At 45.5% G+C, this 16801-nt stretch overlaps 1 long non-coding RNA gene across 1 annotated transcript in view; it reads left to right on the top strand.

Annotated features, from left to right (window-relative positions):
• LOC138674003 (uncharacterized) overlaps window positions 1-16232 on the top strand; it is a 28974-nt gene extending 12742 nt beyond the window's left edge. Inside the window, exon 2 of the long non-coding RNA XR_011320420.1 lies at window positions 16003-16232. This is a non-coding gene — a long non-coding RNA (uncharacterized lncRNA). The remainder of the gene's footprint in view (window positions 1-16002) is intronic.
• Window positions 16233-16801: the final 569 nt, after the last annotated feature.

The following is a 16801-nucleotide window of genomic DNA, read 5'->3' on the forward strand; positions in this document are numbered from 1 at the left end:
TTTTAGTTTGAAAATTTGCTCAAATGTCTCCAGAAGCTGCACATTACAGAAGCACTCCCATGAGACTTTCTATGCCCTAAACATGTACAAATGTAATGTAGTGTAAGTGCCAGAACATACTTACCAATCTCCCTCTTTCCCCGCTTTCAGTGCCACTCCAGTCACGTGAATGCTATTCCGACCTCACACTGGGGTCTGTGTGTGAGCCAGAAGTCGATCTCACAATGGAAGGCTATGGAGTTTCAGAAGAGACTCTGTAGGCTTACATTTTAAAAGAGACTTTTGGATCACACATAAACCCAAATGTGATCCATGAAGAGGAGCAGAGTGGCGCTGGAAACCAGTGAAGATGGTGATTGGAGAGTATATTAATGCACTTACACTACATTACATATACATTTACACAGGTTTAGGGAATAAAAGGTTTTATGGGAGTGTTTCTTAAATAACGTCAATGCAATATTATTTCAAACATTCTACCTCCTAGCCATATGCATAAATGCCCCAAATGGGAAAATCCAATTGTCCAGCCTTAGGCTACAAGTCTGCAGTCACTTTATGTGACTGCAGACTTGTGAATCCTCTCATTGTGTGCATTGCGCGCTGTGACCATTCTTTGGTGTTGGCATATGAGATTTGTATAAATGCGGTCACGTGCCCATGAGATGGGCGCCGGCTCACTCAATGCAAGAGTATTGAGTGAGGCCGGACACAGTCTAGTCGGAATGTGGCTGGAAGTGTGCAAATCGCACAGAGAATGGTCGCAGCGTGCAGTGCACACAATGTGAGGATTCACGAGTCTGTAGTCACATAGAGTGATTGCAGACTTGTAGCCAGACAAAGCCCTTTAAATATTCTGAGTCAAACCAGCGGCTTATTGAATAATTACAGTAGAGAACTTGTTTTTTTTCAAGTCTTTCTCTATAGAGGTACCATCAGCATTCCAGGTTTGTAGCCGGCATCTCAAATTTCAGGCTTTGCAGGATCTACACTGCCAGCATTGACTGTTATCTATAGAACTTTTTCTTTACAACAAATTCTTCACGGTTTGTTAAAATATTTTCTTGCATAGAAATGTATTAAACTCAGTAAAACATAAAGTATAATGACAAGTTAGAGAGGGTAGGTAAACATTTGTCCAGGATGTAACACAAAGCACCATTTCCTCCCGGAGTCTCAGGCGCCAAAGGAAAATGTTGCATTTAGCTGCCAACTTCACTGATCTCTGGTTTCACACCATTAGCACAAAGCTAGCAGGACATGTGCCTGTGTTACCTGCCCGGTATCTATGGGAAAGTGCCCCACGGAAGGTGAAAAGTATGAGATTTCACAGTGCAAAACAAAGTCAGCCTTTATAAGCAGGATACTTAGATCCAAGAGGGCCTATTTTACCCCAATAAGTATTCTTGCATCTAGCATAACCACCACACTATTGCCTCTCACCAATGGTCGGTTCACACGAGCGTATGAAAAATCATTCAGAGTTTCATCCAGAAAAGTGGGACTATTCTTTCTCACTTGTCAACAGTATGCAGTCCTTATATAATATTTTTTTCACGAACAGTTCTCGGACCGAAAATACAGTCATGTGAACAATCCCTAACTCGCACTTATCGCCTCCCCACCTAATATATGTGCATCCTGATCAATTCTTCTGTGCAGGGCTACTCAGAAAAATCACCATCTTGAGACCTCTTCATAGCAGTTTGCAATGTAACGTGGCTCGGAGTGGTAGCCGGCAAGGCACTCGTCTCCTGCAAGTGGAGGTCCTGGCTGGGTTTGTGGACTAGTGCGGTGAGGGCGCTACACCCATGCTGGCCGCATGTAACCATTGTCGCAAGTTTACCAAGACCGGATGTTCCACAGTTCAATGAGGAAGACCACCATTCAAAAATAAGCTACTGAATGGTAACTTGGTAAGGCCGGAGTCACACTAGCAAGGAGTACGGACGAGTGCTATGCGATAATACATCGCATAGCAATCGGACCGCTGTTAATCTATGGGGCAGCTCACATCACCGTTTTTTCTCGGCCGTATCATACCTGCATATTATACATACGTCACTCGGATATCATCCGAATGCTGTGCGATATACATTGAACCCGGCAATGGAGGAGATGGAGAAATTAATTTCTCCGCAGCTGTGCTCCGATTCTCTGTGCGAGAGGCTCTGAGCACAGTAGCATGACACTCCGCTCACGCTTACTATGGCTGAGCTCCAGAGATGAAGCAGGGAGATGGGAGAAGTTGACTTTGTGGAACTTATCACTGCAGCCCTCTACCAGTCGGGCCTTTATGGCAGAGTGGCCCGACGGAAGCCTCTCCTCAATACATATGAAAGGCCACATAGATTTTGCTAAAAAACACATGAAGGCCCCACAGACTATGAGAAATAAGATTCTCTGGTCTAATGAGACGAAGATAGACCTTTTTGGTGATAATTCTAAACGGTATGTGTGGACAAAACGAGGCACTGCTCATCACCTGCCCAATACAATCCCAACAGTGAAACATGGTGGTGGCAACATCATGCTATGGGGGTGTTTTCAGCTGCAGGGACAGGACAACTGGTTGCCATTGAAGGAAACATGAATGAGTCCAAGTGCAGAGATATCCTGGATGAAAACCTCTTCCAGAGTGCTCTGGACCTCAAACTTTGCCAAAGGTTCACCTTCTAACAAGACAATGACCCTAAGCACACAGCTAAAATAACAAAGGAGTGGCTTCAGAACAACTCTGTGACCATTCTTGACTGGCCCAGACAGAGCCCTGACCTAAACCCAATTGAGCATCTCTGGAGAGACTTGAAAACGGCTGTCCACCAACGTTCACCATCCAACCTGACAGAACTGAAAAGGATCTGCAAGGAAGAATGGCAGAGGATCCCCAAATCCATCATTCCCAAGAAGACTCATGGCTGTACTAGCTCAAAAGGGTTCTTCTACTCAATACTGAGCAAAGGGTCTCAATACTTATGACCATGTGATATTTCAGTTTTTCTTTTTTAATAAATTTGCAAAAATTACTACATTTGTTTTTTTCAGTCAAGATGGGGTGCAGAGTGTACATTAATGAGAAAAAAAAATGAACTTTTTTGAATTTACCAAATGGCTGCAATGAAACAAAGAGTGAAAAATTGAAAGGGGTCTGAATACTTTCCATACCCACTGTATACAAGGGGTTGTGTTACAAAGTCATTAGGATATTTTCTAAACAATTTGAAGCATTTTCCACTTAGTTTCTTTCCTCAGTAGTTTACTCTAGGTCTCGCTTTTTCTCCATACTTTGCCACAACCAAGATTTAAAACTACAGTCCTGATCAACAAGTGCCATCTGCTTGTTCTGCTATTCCGCCTCCTTTTTCCCACAGCTGGCGCTCTAGAACTCCCGCACTTGGAACCCTTACTAGTCCCACATACTTAGTCCTGTTTAGGCCCTTTACTTTCAAGCATTACAAGCTTAGTTAGGTGTCCTCCTCTAGGACCCATTTCCGGAAGGCTATAGATTGTAAGCTTGTGAGCAGGGCCATCACTCCTCTTGGTATCTGTTGATTTATGTGATTATTGTTGTACTGTAATGTCTGTTATTATCTGTGTAAGTCCGCTCTAAAATGTAAAGTGCTGCGGAATATGTTGCCGCTATAGAAATAAAAATATTATTATTAAGGCCTCTCTGTCTCTGTGTCACTTATCCGCATCTCGCTATCCTTTCTTTGGTCAATATTCTCTCACTTAGGGTTACCCCAGAATGTGGCACTGCTCACTTTGGACATTTTAGTCCGCTTGCTATGCACTCCATACCCTATCTGTCTTCCTAACAGGAAAAGAGTCACTTTCTATTTCACTACCCCCTTCCCCCACAGATTGTGGTCTAATCCCAACCCTTAACTCTAACTATACCTGTCTGCGAACTGTTGCTGGGCAGAATACAGCTTCACCACTAACAATACAAAACAATGTAATGCAACAAATCACAGCACACATCAACATACATATTAACTCTCACTATTCCTATTACCCATATCACCAACTGTAATACTATTGTCGACGTCCCTGCTTGGTTCCCCTTCATGCAGGGGCACCGACGACGTGGTCCCATGGCATGCAGCCAGCTTCCTGCTAATGTGCGCGCTTAAGTTCCTGGCGGTGAGTGCGCGCTCCCCTGCTCTGAAAGGTGCAGGGCGAGCACATAATAAAATGCCAGCAACCAATAGCTGGAAGGCATTTAGTAACAGGGCTCACCGGCAAGACTTGTTTTTAAAGTCACCCTCCTCAATATTGAGGTGCCAAGCAACACAGTTAATCATTTGGTAGTGTGGTAGTCTACTAATGAGTTGTGAGGTCCCCCTGGTCCTGGTATGACCAATGTCATGTACCCAAAGTCCCTGGGCCTTGTGCGGCCAGTCCTGAACCCGATGTCCCTGGTACTTTTGCAGCCAGTACTGTGGACGCACTGTGCCACAGGACCAGACCTGCCCAGGAAGGGGCGTAGCTAAGTGGCTACCAGGTGTTCACTGGAGCTCCTGATGGTGAAGACAGACTGGGGTGTAGGTAGCCGCCAGGTACCACTCCTGGGCAGATCTCGGAACTCTAGCTGCCCAGGGGTCAGGTTCGCTTACACTGACTAGGGCTATGTTAAGACACACAGGTTAAAGATACTGGATCTGGTTCTGGCCGCACACGGACAAGGGGAAAATGTTCAGGCACTAGCTGCATTGGAACCAGGCAACTTTGAGAACAGGACTGGCTGCACGGGGACCAGGGGACAACATTCAGGCACTGGCCACACCGGGACCAGGAGACTTCAGGAAAGGACTGGCAGCATCTATACCAGGGGACAACGTTCAGATAATGGCCACATCGGGACCAGGGATTCGTTTCAGGTCATCTCACAACTACACTGGAAGAACACCAACTACCTAATGACTCAACTCATTGTTTGGTGACTTCCGAAGCGAGAGGGAGTCTTTCATCCAGGATGACTCCTAGTAATTGGCTGTGAGCCATCTTGCAGGTGTACTAATTATACTAAAGGCCACTTAGCTACAAGCTGAGGGCATTTACTACATGCGTCTGCAGCCCCTTTAAAAGCAGGGGAGCACCAGGTCCACTGCTGGAACTGCGGCACGTGCACCAGGAAGAGACTGGAGCACGCCGTGGAACTACGCCGCTGGGACGGGATGGTGAGTAAGCCAGCATCCCTACATGGAGGGAGATGAGGACACCATGTAGGGACGCCGGCCATTGCGCTACACCAACACAACTTACATATCAACTGAACATGGTATGACCAATGTCATGTACCCAAAGTCCCTGGGCCTTGTGCGGCCAGTCCTGAACCCGATGTCCCTGGTACTTTTGCAGCCAGTACTGTGGACGCACTGTGCCACAGGACCAGACCTGCCCAGGAAGGGGCGTAGCTAAGTGGCTACCAGGTGTTCACTGGAGCTCCTGATGGTGAAGACAGACTGGGGTGTAGGTAGCCGCCAGGTACCACTCCTGGGCAGATCTCGGAACTCTAGCTGCCCAGGGGTCAGGTTTCCTTACACTGACTAGGGCTATGTTAAGACACACAGGTTAAAGATACTGGATCTGGTTCTGGCCGCACACGGACAAGGGGAAAATGTTCAGGCACTAGCTGCATTGGAACCAGGCAACTTTGAGAACAGGACTGGCTGCACGGGGACCAGGGGACAACATTCAGGCACTGGCCACACCGGGACCAGGAGACTTCAGGAAAGGACTGGCAGCATCTATACCAGGGGACAACGTTCAGATAATGGCCACATCGGGACCAGGGATTCGTTTCAGGTCATCTCACAACTACACTGGAAGAACACCAACTACCTAATGACTCAACTCATTGTTTGGTGACTTCCGAAGCGAGAGGGAGTCTTTCATCCAGGATGACTCCTAGTAATTGGCTGTGAGCCATCTTGCAGGTGTACTAATTATACTAAAGGCCACTTAGCTACAAGCTGAGGGCATTTACTACATGCGTCTGCAGCCCCTTTAAAAGCAGGGGAGCACCAGGTCCACTGCTGGAACTGCGGCACGTGCACCAGGAAGAGACTGGAGCACGCCGTGGAACTACGCCGCTGGGACGGGATGGTGAGTAAGCCAGCATCCCTACATGGAGGGAGATGAGGACACCATGTAGGGACGCCGGCCATTGCGCTACACCAACACAACTTACATATCAACTGAACATGGTATGACCAATGTCATGTACCCAAAGTCCCTGGGCCTTGTGCGGCCAGTCCTGAACCCGATGTCCCTGGTACTTTTGCAGCCAGTACTGTGGACGCACTGTGCCACAGGACCAGACCTGCCCAGGAAGGGGCGTAGCTAAGTGGCTACCAGGTGTTCACTGGAGCTCCTGATGGTGAAGACAGACTGGGGTGTAGGTAGCCGCCAGGTACCACTCCTGGGCAGATCTCGGAACTCTAGCTGCCCAGGGGTCAGGTTCGCTTACACTGACTAGGGCTATGTTAAGACACACAGGTTAAAGATACTGGATCTGGTTCTGGCCGCACACGGACAAGGGGAAAATGTTCAGGCACTAGCTGCATTGGAACCAGGCAACTTTGAGAACAGGACTGGCTGCACGGGGACCAGGGGACAACATTCAGGCACTGGCCACACCGGGACCAGGAGACTTCAGGAAAGGACTGGCAGCATCTATACCAGGGGACAACGTTCAGATAATGGCCACATCGGGACCAGGGATTCGTTTCAGGTCATCTCACAACTACACTGGAAGAACACCAACTACCTAATGACTCAACTCATTGTTTGGTGACTTCCGAAGCGAGAGGGAGTCTTTCATCCAGGATGACTCCTAGTAATTGGCTGTGAGCCATCTTGCAGGTGTACTAATTATACTAAAGGCCACTTAGCTACAAGCTGAGGGCATTTACTACATGCGTCTGCAGCCCCTTTAAAAGCAGGGGAGCACCAGGTCCACTGCTGGAACTGCGGCACGTGCACCAGGAAGAGACTGGAGCACGCCGTGGAACTACGCCGCTGGGACGGGATGGTGAGTAAGCCAGCATCCCTACATGGAGGGAGATGAGGACACCATGTAGGGACGCCGGCCATTGCGCTACACCAACACAACTTACATATCAACTGAACATGGTATGACCAATGTCATGTACCCAAAGTCCCTGGGCCTTGTGCGGCCAGTCCTGAACCCGATGTCCCTGGTACTTTTGCAGCCAGTACTGTGGATGCACTGTGCCACAGGACCAGACCTGCCCAGGAAGGGGCGTAGCTAAGTGGCTACCAGGTGTTCACTGGAGCTCCTGATGGTGAAGACAGACTGGGGTGTAGGTAGCCGCCAGGTACCACTCCTGGGCAGATCTCGGAACTCTAGCTGCCCAGGGGTCAGGTTCGCTTACACTGACTAGGGCTATGTTAAGACACACAGGTTAAAGATACTGGATCTGGTTCTGGCCGCACACGGACAAGGGGAAAATGTTCAGGCACTAGCTGCATTGGAACCAGGCAACTTTGAGAACAGGACTGGCTGCACGGGGACCAGGGGACAACATTCAGGCACTGGCCACACCGGGACCAGGACAACTTCAGGAAAGGACTGGCAGCATCTATACCAGGGGACAACGTTCAGATAATGGCCACATCGGGACCAGGGATTCGTTTCAGGTCATCTCACAACTACACTGGAAGAACACCAACTACCTAATGACTCAACTCATTGTTTGGTGACTTCCGAAGCGAGAGGGAGTCTTTCATCCAGGATGACTCCTAGTAATTGGCTGTGAGCCATCTTGCAGGTGTACTAATTATACTAAAGGCCACTTAGCTACAAGCTGAGGGCATTTACTACATGCGTCTGCAGCCCCTTTAAAAGCAGGGGAGCACCAGGTCCACTGCTGGAACTGCGGCACGTGCACCAGGAAGAGACTGGAGCACGCCGTGGAACTATGCCGCTGGGACGGGATGGTGAGTAAGCCAGCATCCCTACATGGAGGGAGATGAGGACACCATGTAGGGACGCCGGCCATTGCGCTACACCAACACAACTTACATATCAACTGAACATCACAATTCACAATCTATATTGAATTTCACATTACACAATACAGTTCACATTACATCACAATAACTCGATTACTGTCTTCAGGTAAAGGAATGCGACAGCAACAGTCTACCTCCTTACAGCTAGAATGCTGCTAATGCACCAAACTAGATTACAGTCATGAGCCAAACATCATGTACCAGATAGCCACATGTGTCTCCTGAGTCGCAGATTGGGTATCACTGCTCTAGATTATGAATATGGTACATGGCAAGGCCCAGTAAAATAGAAGTCTGCAATCAAATCAGTTTTCTTCCTTTAAGGCCCCCTTCATATGTTCGTTTTTTATGTTCGTATGGGGTCCGTTTTTAAAGGATCACAAATATGGATAAACACTAGTGATGAGCGAGTATACTTGTTGCTCGGGTGGTCTCCGAGTATTTATGACTGCTCGGAGATTTTGTTTTCCTTGCTGCAGCTGGATGATTTACGGCTGCTAGCCAGCCTGAGTACATGTGGGGTTGCCTGGTTGCTAGGGAATCCCCACATGTAATCAAGCTGTCTAGTAGCCGCAAATCATCCAGCTGCGGCAAGGAAAACTAAATCTCTGAGCAGCCATAAATACTCGGAGCCCACCCGAGCGTGCTCAGGAAAACCCGAGCAACGAGAAAACTCGCTCATCACTAATAAACAAATATACATTGGTGTTGCGCACATGTCAGGTTTTTCATACGGACACACGGCCCATGAGAAATACCCGCAAACATGTCAGTTTCTATAGTTATAGAGGTTACTGCCGGTCACTGAAGCTGTGTTCCCACACTCAGTTCACTATGAGCAGTGACGATCAACTGAGGTAACCTCAATGAGATCACTGCTAGCACTGTGAGAATTTTCACGCAGGGTAGGTAGGGACATGGGGGCAGGGAGGAGAGGCATAGGGGCAGGGTGGAGAGACATGGGGCAGGGCAACACTGTTGCTCTCAATCTGGCGAAGTGTAGAAGTTGGGGAAAAATGGAGAATGTGCTGTAGATAACTGTTCTGCAGACATGAGTCATGGCTGAAAGAAGTGATGGCGGTCTCTGCTAGATGAAGATGAAGGACTTTAACTAGAGACATCACCTGTGAGTCAGTGTGTTACCTTTACACTGACACTATACACTGTATATTATATACAGAACTCTTGTGAATAATGTCACTGGTGATCACTGTATTACCTGTAGACTGACACTATATACAGAGCTCTTGTGTATATTTTCACTGGTGATCACTGTATTACCTGTACATTGACACTATATACAGAGCTCCTGTGTATAATGACATCAATATCACTGTATTACCTGTGCACTGACACTATATACAGAGCTCCTATGTATAACGTTACTAGTGATCAGTGTATTACCTGTACACTGACACTATATACAGAGCTCCTGTATATAATGTCACTGGTGACCACTGTATTACCTGTACACTATATACTATATACAGAGCTCCTATGTATAATGTCACTTGTGATCATTGTATTACATGTACACTGTCTTTCAAAGTGTTTTTATCATTGTTGTATTTTGCTCCAATAAAGAAACATTTTTGTACCTTATAGTTCTGTGTGCGCAATCCCTTGTTATATGTTCTGATCTTTATGGTGCTGAACTTTATTATACAGCAGTCCTTTATGTTAATGTCCATGTGATACCTGATTTATACAATTTAGTTTAGGTGGCATTTATTTGTCTGGGGATTTATTTTTGTTTCATAGAGAGCTCCTGTGTAATAATGTCACTGGTGATCACTGTATTACCTGTACACTGACACTACATAGAGAGCTCATATGTATAATGTCACTGGTGATCACTGTATAACCTGTACACTATATATACAGAGCTCCTGTGTATAATGTCTCTGGGGATCCCTGTATTACCTGTACACTGACACTATGTACAGAGCTCTGGTGTATGTCACCGGTGATCACTGTATTATCTGTACACTGACACTATATACAGAGCTGAGTATAACTGAGTATAAAGTCACTGGTGATCCCTGTATTACATGTACACTATACACCATTTACAGAGTTCCTTTGTATAATGACACTGGTAATCATTGTATTATCTGAACACTGACACTATATACAGAGCTCCTGTGTATAATGTCACTGATGATCCCTGTATTACCTGTACACTATACACTATATATAGAGCTCCTGTGTATGTCACCACTGATCACTGTATTACCTGTACACTGCCACTATATACAGAGCTCCTGTGTATAATGTCACTGGTGATCCCTGTATTACCTGTACACAGACAATATACACTGTAAGCTATGTACAGAGTTCCTGTGTATAATGTCACTTGTGATCACTGTATTATCTGCACAGTGACACTATATACAGAGCTCTTGTGTATAATGCCATTAGTGAACATAGCATTACCTGTACACTATATGCTATGTACACAGCTCCTGTGTATAATGTCATTGGTGACCACTGCAATTCCTGTACACTGACTCTATATATAGATCTCCTTTTATAATGGCACTGTATGTGGTATTATTTGGTCACTATATGGTTGTAATATGTGGTCTGGTCATGGTGTGGTGGTATTTATGCCTTGAATGTGGTGGTAATATATGGTCTGGTTATGGTGTGATGGTATTTGTTCCTTGTATATGGTATAATTCAGTCACTATGTGGTGGTAATACTGTATGTGGTCTGGTCTTAATGTGGCGGTATTTGTTTTTTGTATGTGGTACTATTCGGTCACTATATGGTGGTAATATATGGTCTGGTAATGGTGTGGTGGTATTTATGCCTTGTGTGTGGTATTATTCGGTCACTATGTGGTGGTAATATGTGGTCTGGTCATGATGTGGTGGTATTTGTGCTTTGTATGTAGTATTATTCTGTCAGTATGTGTGGTAATATGTGGTCTGGTCATAGTGTGGGGGTATTTTCCCCTTGTATGCGGTATTATAAGTCACTAAATGGTGGTAATATGTGATCCGGCCATGGTGTGGCGGTATTTGTGTCTTGTATGTCTTATTATTCGGCCACTATGTGGTGGTAATATGTAATTTGGTATATGGTATTATTGTTAATTTTAAAAAATATGTGTGACACATTCCGTTAATCCCTTCCCGACCTATAACGCAGCGTATGCGTCATGAAAATTAGTGCCAATCTGACTTGTGACGCAGCATATACGTCATGGTGGGATTGCGTTCCTGCGAGTTGGGTGAAAGAGTTAACTGAAATTTCACCCAACCCGCACGAACAGGGGGACTTGTACTTGAGCCCAGGGGGGGTGGCTTTGTCCCCCCCATGGCTACGATCGCTTTGGTGACCACTTTGTCACCACCCCCCAGGATCTGATTGGAGCTAGCATCCATGTGACGCTATCTCTCCATTCAGATGTGGAGGGCCGGAGAAAACCATGGCTGCCTTGCTGTCCAGCTTCATGCCGTCCACGGAAGCTGAACAGCGAGGTGCCTGCTTGCTGCCCTGCCACATACCGCATTCGCCGCCACCATCATCGCCGCCATCATCATTGCCCCCACCAGGTTCTACCCTCTGCTGCCCTCCACTCCCCCAACGTCTGCTCCATTCCCCCTGCCCTAGTGATCACCACCTGATCACCCCCCTGCTGCTGCTGCCGGCTCCATCTGCTGCTGTATCTCAGCCCCCCGCGCCTGACAGCCAGACAGCTGATCTGCCCCACTGATCTCCCCTCTGCCCCGCTGATCTGCCCCCAGCCCAGCTGATCTGCCCCTTGCCCCGTTGATAATCCCCCTGCCCTACAGATCTCCCCCTGCCTCACTGATCTGCCCCCTGCCCCGCTGATCTGCCCCTGCTCTGCTGATCTCGCCCCTACCCTGCTGATCTCGCCCCTGCCCCGATGATCTCCCACCTGCCCCGCTGATCTCCCCCCTACCCCGCTGATCTCCCCCCTGCCTTACTGATCTCCCCCCTACCCCGCTGATCTCCCCCCTGCCTCGCGGATCTGCCCCCTGCCCCGCTGATCTCCCCCCTGCCCCATAGATCTGCCCCACTGATCGCACCCTGCCCCAGTGATCTCTCCCCGCCCCAGTGATCTCCCCCTGCCACGGTGATCACCCCCTGCCTTGCTGATCTCCCCCCTACCCCGGTGATCGCCCCCTGCCCTGGTGATCACCCCTCTGCCCCAGTGATCAGCCCCTTCTGCCACAGTTTTGCCATTAGAGTTAGAGTTGGGCTAAAGTTAGGGTTAGGGTTGGGGCTAAAGTTAGGGTTAGGGTTAGGGTTGGGGCTAAAGTTAGGGTTGGGATTAGGAGTAGGGGTAGGGTTAGGTTTGGGATTAGGGTTAGAGGTGTGTTAGGGTTAGGTTTGTGGTTAGGGTTGGTATTAGGGTTAGGGGTGTGTTGGGGTTATGGTTGGTGTTAGAATTGGGGGGTTCCCACTGTTTAGGCACATCAAGGACTCTGCAAGCGTAATATGACGCCCGCAGACTATTCCATCAAAGTCTGCATTTCAAAACATCACTACTTCCCTTCCGAGCCCCGACGTGTGCCCAAACAGTGGTCCCCCACATACGGGGTACCATCATACTCAGGACAAACTAGACAACAACTTTTGGGGTCCAATTTCTCCTGTTACCCTTATGAAAATGAAAAATTGCGGGCTAAAATATAATTTTTGAGGGAAAAAATTATTTTTTATTTTCACATCTCTGCGTTATAAACTTCTGTGAAGCACTTGAGGGTAAAAAGTGCTCACCACACAACTAAATAAGTTCCTTGGGGGGGTCTAGTTTCCCAAATGGGGTCACTTGTGGGGGGTTTCTACTGTTTAGGCACATCAGGGGCTCTGCAAGCGTAACATGACGCCCGCAAACTATTCCATCAAAGTCTGCATTTCAAAACGTCACTACTTCCCTTCCGAGTCCCGACGTGTGCCCAAACAGTGGTTCCCCCCACATATTGGGTACCATCGTACTCAGGACAAACTGGACAACCTTTGAGTTCCAATTTCTCCTGTTACCCTTGTGAAAATAAAAAATTGCGGGCTAAAAAAATGATTTTTGAGGAAAAAAAAAGATTTTTTATTTTCTCGGCTCTGCGTTATAAACTTCTGTGAAGCACTTGGGGGTTCAAAGTGTTCACCACACATCTAGATAAGTTCCTTGGGGGGGGTCTAGCTTCCAAAATGGGGTCACTTGTATTTAATAGGTTAGAGTAGAGCAGGGCCCAGCTTAAAAAATCTTTTGGCCCCCCAAAAAAGCTGATGGCTAGGTATGTAATGTTATGAAAGGTAATTCAGTACCACAATGGACATAGAGGTCAGCGCACATACAGTGACCTGGCAATAACCCAAAAAACAAGAATGAGCTCTGAGACGTGGGAACTCTGTTGACCGCAATCCCTAATCCTCTCCAACCACACTAAAGGCAGCCGTGGATTGCGCCTAACGCTCCCTATGCAACTTGGCACGGCCTGAGAAACTAGCTAGCCTGAAGATAGAAAATAAGCCTACCTTGCCTCAGAGAAATACCCCAAAGGAAAAGGCAGCCCCCACATATAATGACTGTGAGTTAAGATGAAAAGACAAACGTAGAGATGAAATAGATTTAGCAAAGTGAGGCCCAACTTTCTGAACAGAGCGAGGATAGGAAAGGTAACTTTGCGGTCAACACAAAACCCTACAAAAACCACGCAAAGGGGCAAAAAGACCCTCCGTACCGAACTAACAGCACGGTGGTACACCCTCTGCATCCCAGAGCTTCCAGCAAGCAGAAAAAAACAAATTGACAAGCTGGACAGAAAAAACAGCAAACAAATAGCAAAGAGTAACTTAGCTATGCAGAGCAGCAGGCCACAGGAACGATCCAGGAGGAAACAGGTCCAATACTAGAACATTGACTGGAGGCCAGGATCAAAGCACTAGGTGGGGTTAAATAGAGCAGCACCTAACGACTTCACCACATCACCTGAGGAAGGAAACTCAGAAGCCGCAGTACCACTTTCCTCCACCAACGGAAGCTCACAGAGAGAACCAGCCGAAGTACCACTTGTGACCACAGGAGGGAGCTCTGCCACAGAATTCACAACAGTAATCTGGTGTTGGAGCTGGGATGGAGCCTGGGCAGAGTCTCAAGGAGGCCTAAAAATTTTGCCGGTATGGGGTCTTGAAATTCCGGATGGCAGTGACACTCCTATAGATCCGGCACAGGACCCTCCAATAGTCAGCTCTGGAACAGGAGCAGCTTATCTTCTGATATTTCTTGATTACACACAATTCCATTAACCCATTATCTACCAATGTCCTTTTTTGGGGACGCCTAATCTTTAGCTTGTAACAACTAAGATTTTATAATTTTTATAATTAGGTCCAATTTTTTGCATTGTGTTTGTAAAATGAATGTTTTCGAAATAGGAAATCATGTCATTGTCATTTTTAATTGAATATTGGGACGCCCTTTTCTGAAAAATCCGTACTTGTAAAAATTTTAATTTGGCAAGTAATGGGTTAAGTCATAGTATTGGCCTTTTCACTGCCGGATCACTACTCACCACGAAGTAGAGGAAGAGGGCAGTTAAGCTATTGAGCACGTGAGTCCACCTCTGAACGTCGACCAGCATTCTAGAGAGCACTACTATAGATAAAAATGCAATGTGTATCCAAAACAGTTAACTAGTTTTAATGGTTGTATATCCACACTTCTATCAACATTCTTTATTAAATTTTGAATAAAAGTTTTTCGATGGGCAACTCCTTTAAATTTTATTTTTACAAAATGATAGTGAAACTTAAAAACAATAGACACCTTAAAACCCACAAGTAATTATAAGATGTAATGGAGACAAAGATAAAACAGTTATAAGCAGGAAGAGTTAATTCCATGACTCACAGGCTCATTTTCAATAGTCAAGCCTAAAGTTCCCTTTGTCAGCCAGCGGAAATGTTACTAGTCTTTACCATAACTCTATTAATCATACACATATGGAACTGTTGTTGCCCAATTCAACAAGATCCAATACTGTTACATTTTGTCTGCTAAGTAAAGAGTCTTTGGTCACCTTCACACGTTCATTATTTGGTCAGTATTTTACCTCAGTATTTATAAGCCAAAACCAGGAGAAGAACATGAGAGGAAAAGTATAATAGAAACACGTCACCACTTCTGTATTTATCAACCACTCCTGATTTAGGCTTACAGATACTGAGGTAAAATACTGACCAAATGCTAAACATGTGAATGGGGCCTTAGACGTTGTCGTAATTGTAGAACCATAACATTAAGACAACAAATCTAGAACAATGATCTGATCATTACCTAAGATAAATGTCTGATAAATATGTGATGTGGTTCTTGTATAGCTGTTCATACCATTCAAGACCCACCATGATGTGTAACTTATAAATCATGTATGACATATAAAAAGGATTCTGTTTGGTACGTGAGAGCAAGGTATATGTCTATACTGTACCAGGCACTGATTTCCTTTGTTTCCCCTATGCGTCATCCTCACGAGATGTAAATAAACTCATTTTGCGCTTATGATGCAAATATGTGGTTTGTTGAAGTCACTTCCTCCTTTTGCTTCCCGTTAACCTTCTCATGACAAAACTTGAATACAAGCCCAACAATGGTTTATGAGTACATCATGTTCAAGTCTAGAACACTAGATGGGATGATATTTAGAGAAGTTTTCCCACCTTATACATTCATAACAAATATCGTTTCACTTATGAGAATGATAGGTGGATCTACTCATCTCTTTCCGTAACTATCATAGGTGATAAAATCCCAACACTTTTAGACAGCCGCCTCATCATTAAATGCACTTGTACATAATAAAGTCGACTGTACCCACTGATTTCTTTGGCTGGACTGGCCAGCCACCTAAGGTGAAAGGATGTCTCCAGATTCTCCTATAACAGATGACATTAAGTGCTCCACTTTTTTCTGCTCCCAACAGATAAGCCAACAACAAAAATGTCTGGTCAAGGCTTTCTCTCCAATGAAAGCACATAAACAATACGAAGAGCCAAGTATTCACGTGTTGTGAGGAAGAGAGCTGTTGACCAAACAAATGTTCAACCTTCCACTCGCTAAGGCACATTTAGTCTACTCTTTTTGGTAACATTTTAATTTTGTGATGAAACTAATATTAAAAGTAAAGGAGAAGACTGTCTTTTTTTCACACATGATCCATCGATTTTTGTTGCTCTTTTCCTATTACTTCATTGGAACTTTCTTAATTGTCTTTAAAGTAGGTGTTGAAATCTTAAGACTAATGACCTTGTGATTTTATCATCATTTTCCATAACTCTTGTCTGGGAAGCAAACTTTTGTCACAGTATAATAACCTTAAAGATGACATGTTTTAGCATAAGTCACCAAAAAGGGGAACTAACGTAATATTAGACTGACTTGTGGGAAAGTAAAAATGTTTTGCTTAATTTTATGCCGTATAATGACTTGGTAAAATCCAGTTTCAGAAAGGACCAAGACATGAAGTAAGAACAGTCTGTAAAACAAAGGGTGAAAAGTCCCTTATGAGACAATGGTCATACTAGGAAATATGTAAGGAGGCATTTCTTACCTTTTTTGCTCAGAATTCCCACTTAAATGACTAAAAATTATAAATTTATTTTTTATAACATTTACGGATATAATACTAATACATTCCAATAAACATGGAAAAAGGTAAAAGCCGCAAACAAGTGGTAAGAAGAGTGAGGTGGAGATTTTCTATATAATCTTACAATCTAAAT

Source organism: Ranitomeya imitator, chromosome 4 (genome assembly GCF_032444005.1).
Source record: "Ranitomeya imitator isolate aRanImi1 chromosome 4, aRanImi1.pri, whole genome shotgun sequence".
Classification (NCBI taxonomy): Eukaryota; Metazoa; Chordata; class Amphibia; order Anura; family Dendrobatidae; genus Ranitomeya; species Ranitomeya imitator.